Source organism: Suncus etruscus, chromosome 16, assembly GCF_024139225.1.
Source record: "Suncus etruscus isolate mSunEtr1 chromosome 16, mSunEtr1.pri.cur, whole genome shotgun sequence".
Classification (NCBI taxonomy): Eukaryota; Metazoa; Chordata; class Mammalia; order Eulipotyphla; family Soricidae; genus Suncus; species Suncus etruscus.
This window is the reverse complement of record NC_064863.1, coordinates 78,783,052-78,788,614: the sequence shown is the minus strand read 5'-3', so window position 1 is coordinate 78,788,614 and position 5,563 is coordinate 78,783,052. Positions and strand designations below refer to the sequence as shown.

The following is a 5,563-nucleotide window of genomic DNA, read 5'->3' as shown; positions in this document are numbered from 1 at the left end:
GAGGGAAGTAGGATGTCTGTTTCGAATACAGGCAGGGGTGGGGAGAAGAGTGTTGGTATTGGTGGTGGAAAGGTTGCACTGGTGAAGGGGGTGTTCTGTTTATGACTGAAACCCAAATACGATCATGCTTGTAATCATAATGCTTAAATTTAAAAAAATTATTTTTGGTTTTTGGTTTTTGGGCCACACCCAGTAACGCTTGGGGGTTACTCCTGGCTATGTGCTCAGAAATCACTCCTTAGTTGGGGGACCCATATGGAACACTGGGGAATCAAACCACAGTCTGTCCTAGGTCAGCCGCATACAAGGCAAAAACTCTACCACTGAACCACTGTTCTGGCTCTTAAATAAAAATTTAATTAAAAAAATACAAAACTAAAAACTCCTGGGCAGGTTGAAGCCAAGAGACCCAGCATAAAGACTCAATCAGGGGAATGACAAATAAATTTTAGTCCAGCACATAAAATCATGCCCACCTCACCAAAGTAGTTTATATTTCTAAACTAGATACATTTGTAGTTTATATATTTATTTATATATTTTACAAAGCATGGTCACAATTTGAGTTATATCTTGATTTTAGAAAATTTTTATCTGACATCTCCTCTGTAAACTCATGAATATTTCACCCTAAATTAAGTTTTCTAATAGCTATATATATTAAAAATTATTTAGAAATTGTGCTCGCTTTGCCAGCACATATACTAAACTTGGAATGATACAGAGATTAGCATGACCCTTGCATAAGGATGACGTCCAAATTCGTGAAGCATTCCATATTTTTTATTAAAAAATTATGTAGAAATTGGGCTACTCTCTCAAGTATACTAACACTTTGAGTTTATACTATTACTACTAGTAAACTGTCTTACTTATAGATAAGGTTGATCCATGAGTTTCCTGCACTCTGATTCCTGAGTGTCTACCATTTTTAATAAATCTTTTCTGTTTCAGATCTCTGAATTGTGCCTGAATTTATTTTTCTAAGTTTAATGTTTTTACTGTAATGCCGTGATTAATTAGTCGTTCATACTACAGTTGTTTCAAACATTAAATGTGCAAATACCAATCCCACCACAAGTGTGCCCTTTACTGGTCATAGTCCCCAATTTCCCACCCACCACCCTCACCTACCTCCTTGCAGGCACAAACATTTTACTTGATATTATTGATTACAACACAAAGATAAGTGGAATTATCAAAACTTAAATCAACACAGATGCACTGGAAATGATTGTTATATCTTTCCATGGTGTTACTAAAGTCAGTGCCTAAAGATGTGTTTGATGCTAATTGAGTCAAGTTTCTATGCCTGAATTCTTTCCTATGAGGGTTAAACAAACCTGTTTCCTGGACAGAAGCCTCCTAATAGTCATGGTCCTGACTAACCACTTCCTGCAACAAAAGACTGAGAGAATGCAGAAATCTCTAAAGATAGAAACATTCTCTCTTGACAACACTCTACCAAAGACTTTTAGCCCATGCTGAGGCTGCTTAGAAAATTTCTACTTAGAAAATAACCCTCTGAATACTAGGGTAAATACTAGGGTGGTTACTAAGGGGAAGGGTTGTGATCAGTTGAGCTCCTTTGACTTTCCTTTCCCTGCTTTTGTTCCTGCTGAAGCTTCTCTTATCAGGTTCCAGTATCCTAAGGTGGGTCCTGGAGTGTTAGGGCTAATGACAAGGGTAACTTCTTCAAAGTCCATCTTTTGGTTTTTGCAAGAACTTTTATTACATCTCAAGAACTCATTGCCATAGGGGGCCTTCCCTATCTACCTACCTGCTACACCTATCCCTGTGTAAACTCTGACCCCAAGACCAAAGAAGGGCACCAATTCACTTGTACCACTTGGCCACTTGTACCTTTAAAGGGGGGACCTTTGAAAAGCCACCAGTACCCACAAAAAGGAGGACATTTGGTCACTAAAAGACCTTAGTTGTCTGTCCATGAGGCACTCGGGTAAAAGGGGATGTAAAATAAATATTATTTGAGACATCACTTCACTAACATCCTAAGCACTTTTCTTTGAGCCTCTCTGAAAGATCCCTCAGATTTCTATAAACACACCTTGTTATGAGCATTTGTGTAGATGCAAGTATTCTTTATTTAGTCTTATAGAATTATTAACCACCCTCAAACCTAGCTTTCCTGTTAGCCCAAGTGCAGTCATAGTAAGGGTTAATATTTCAGGCCTCAGCTCAGAATACATGAGCTGGAGCAAGGCCAAAGCAATAGCCAGTCTCTGGGAACTGACCTTGCTGGGGGAGCACAGAGGCTGGGAGCTAAGCCCTGCCCTGGGTTGGTAAAGATAAACATGCAGCTTGTCCTGGGCCTTTTGTCTAGGTCCAGTGAGAGAACTAAACAGTTAGGTCTGCAATTGTGATGCCTTGCCAAGAAATCTTGTAGAATTGTTCTGCTCTAGCCTAGAGAAAGGAGAAGACAAGGCTAAAGAAACGAGATGCAACTTCACTTCTGAGCGTCTGATCCCATTTTCAACGAATTTTCATGCACACATTCCTGAACCGGGACCCAAGAAATTCCCTTAATACCTGATCAAGCAGGGTTATTTTGGTGGGCAACAAGTTGCTAAAATCCAGAATCAAATCAAACACTTTCATTATGCATGAAACCCAAAGGCATTTGATCTGTCACTTGTACTAGACATAATTTTAGACTCCAGCGATAGTGGGGAAATGATTTTGGCCACAGTCTTGTGACTTCTTCATGGGAAGCCTCCTGCGGTGCCTAATTCACTGATATCTCAAGATCCCCCAACAAGTCTTAGAGCTATGGTGACTGAATCTAATTTTCTTCAAGAATGTGGTTGCTCAAAACGGGGCAGGAAGTATGATCTTTCTCATGGCTACCGTTTCTCCCTTAGTCCAAGAGGCTGAGATATATTATATTTTTGTCTTGGGATCCAGCTGAAGTCAAGGTAGGAATGTGTTGGTCATGTTAGTTAATAAAGGCTGGGGAAGCCTTTAACTTTTTCCTTTTCTTCTTCCTACAAGAGATGATCCTTGCTAGACAACTGGAATGGTTAATTATGCAGAAATATTCAAAAAAAATATTATTGATACTATGACAGACTATGGACAGGTCTCTGTTTTTGTTTTTATAAAAATTGTAATCATTTGGAAAAGATTGCAAGTAGGTGTGCATTTTCTATGCTACTTTTCACCTGAAAATTTCAAAGGTTCATAGGCATATTTTTCTTAAATAACATATTCATTTAAGCACCATAATTACAAGCATGTTTGTAATTGGGTTTCAGTCATAAAAAGAACACCCACCCTTCACCAGTGCAACATTCCCATCACCAATGACCCTTATCTCCCTCCTCCACCACCCCCTGCCTGTATTTGAGACAGGCATTCTACTTCTCTCACTCATTAGAATAGTCATAATTGTAAAAATAGCTTTTCTCTAAACTGAACTCACCATTCTTTGTGGTGATTTTCATATAGTGTGCCGGTCCTTCTATCTATATTGTATAGACATGTGTTTGAAGTTCTACAGACTTAAAACCACAATAACATTTCAAGATATTAAAAAAGTATAAGATAATAAAAAATAAAATACCTTGTATTTTCAGGAGCATTAAATCTATTCAGACAGAGAAAACAGATAAATGAATCAGTGAGGTATGGTCTTTAAAAAAGCACATTTTTGCCCTTTAGTATTTTTCCCTAACAATACTCAAATATATTTAATCACATCTTAGTTAAAACTATGTGTGATGGGGTCAGAGAGATAGCATGGAGGTAAGGCATTTGCCTTTCATGTAGAAGGTCATTGGTTCGAATCCCGGCATCCCATATGGTCCCCAAGCCTGCCAGGAGCAATTTCTGAGCATAGAGCCAGGAGTATCCCCTGAGCACTGCCGGGTGTAACCCAAAAACCAAAAAAAAAAAAAAAAAAGTTTGATATATTGAATTTTTGGTGACATCTACTGTACAAACAAGGTAAATGCTGTGAGAGTATTTGAAGTTAAGAGATTACTTGATTTGTTTTTCTTTTGTGTTTACAAAATCCTACATCTTTGATACTTGATTTCAATATAAGTAGGTCTCAATAAGAAATTTTAAGAAATTTTATGCGATAAGGGTAAGGAGCCTTTGGGACATTGATGTGTTTACATTAAAGCCACAGAACCAACAACACTGAAAGCAGGAGATAACTAACAACTAAAGGCAAAAATGTGTCTGCCCAGGAGATCAGAGAGAGAAGGTATTCTGGGGGCACTGGTGGAGAAAAGTTACCACAGTTATAGTGGCAGAGTGATTGATGTTGAGGCATTATATGCCTGAAAATCTATTATGAATATACTTGTAAATCATAATGCCTTAATAAAAACAAATTCAAATAAAGTCTTAAAAAAAGGCGGCTCTGTCAACAAATTGGCCTGGTGGCTCCAAACCAAAAAGAAAAAATAAAATAGAGTAAAATTTCTTTTATATCTTTAGATACTTTAAATATCTTCTCTCCATTTTAATTTACTTTGATTAAGACAAGTCTTTACAAATTTAACAGTTTTTAAGTTCATAGCTCAATGGCATTACATACCATTATATGTATATATATATAAAATATTATATTTTATATATATATACATATACCATTATATACAACTTCCATTCCTATCACCCACCAGGAAATTCACTTATCTATCCAAATCAAAATTTCCACACTTATTAAAGAATCTCCCTACTTTGAGCAACTTTAAATTATTTTGCCTCTATAAATTTGATCTCCCATAAATTTTATTGAGCTCGCATTATATTTAGAAAAATTTTAGCACCACCTCTGATTCACATTCTCACTGTTTTTGTTGATGAAATAATCTTTTCTATAAGACTTTTAACAAATAATGTCATTTTTAAGGACAATAAGTAAATTAAATAAGAACTGTTAAATTTCTTTCTTTCTTTTCTTTTCTTTTTTTTCTTTTTTTGGTTTGTGGAACACAACCAGTGACGCTCAGGGGTTACTCCTGGCTATGCACTCAGAAATCGCTCCTAGCTTGGGGGACCATATGAGATGCCTGGGATGTAACCGAGGTCCGTCCTTGATCAGCCTTCTGCAAGGAAAACACCCTACCACTGCACTATAGCTCCGGTCCCTATTAAATTTCTTATAAATAACAATTTACAGATAACTCACAATTTTTATGTTTCTAACAAAAATTATAGAATGTGATCATTTGATGTTATCTTAATTATCATTTTCCCCAACCTTCACTCTAATACACAATGGATTCTATAAAATGCCTTTGTTTAGAATATTTGCAATGTGTAACAAGTTTCCAAAGTGCTATAGAATTGATAACTTTCTATAGTATATGAATTGTTTCTATTATAATCTTTCTGCTTATATTAAGCATAAATCCCTTCATATCTGCATCCCAAACAAATAAGCATTCCCTAAATACTTATCCATATTTATATAATTAATATACTTTTGATATATAATTATAACCTTCAAAGTATTACCTAAGCTATAGAAATTATTTTAATATCCAGTTAATATACAAGAGCAATTCACTATGAAGATATTTAAATT

General features: G+C 36.0%; 1 non-coding gene across 1 annotated transcript; it reads left to right on the top strand.

The window, feature by feature from the left end:
* Positions 1-680: 680 nt before the first annotated feature.
* LOC126033123 (U6 spliceosomal RNA) lies at positions 681-784 on the top strand. Its single transcript, XR_007504277.1, has one exon. It is a non-coding gene; the product is annotated as a U6 spliceosomal RNA (small nuclear RNA).
* Positions 785-5,563: the final 4,779 nt, after the last annotated feature.